Here is a 253-nt window from a genome sequence, read left to right on the forward strand (position 1 = left end):
AGATTCTGTGTCTCCCTCTCTCTCTGCCCCTCCCCTGCTCATGCTCAGTCTCTCAAAAGTAAATAAACATTGGGGCGCCTGGGTGGCTTAGTCGGTTAAGCGTCTGACTTTCGCTTAGGTCATGATCTCGAGGTTCGTGGGTTCGAGCCCCGCGTCGGGCTCTGTGCTGCCAGCTCAGAGCCTGGAGCCTGTTTCAGAGTCTGTGACTCCCTCTCTCTCTGACCCTCCACTGCTCACACTCTCTCTCTCTCTC

Source organism: Hyaena hyaena, unplaced genomic scaffold, assembly GCF_003009895.1.
Source record: "Hyaena hyaena isolate Hyena2069 unplaced genomic scaffold, ASM300989v1 scaffold_4, whole genome shotgun sequence".
Lineage (NCBI taxonomy): Eukaryota > Metazoa > Chordata > Mammalia > Carnivora > Hyaenidae > Hyaena > Hyaena hyaena.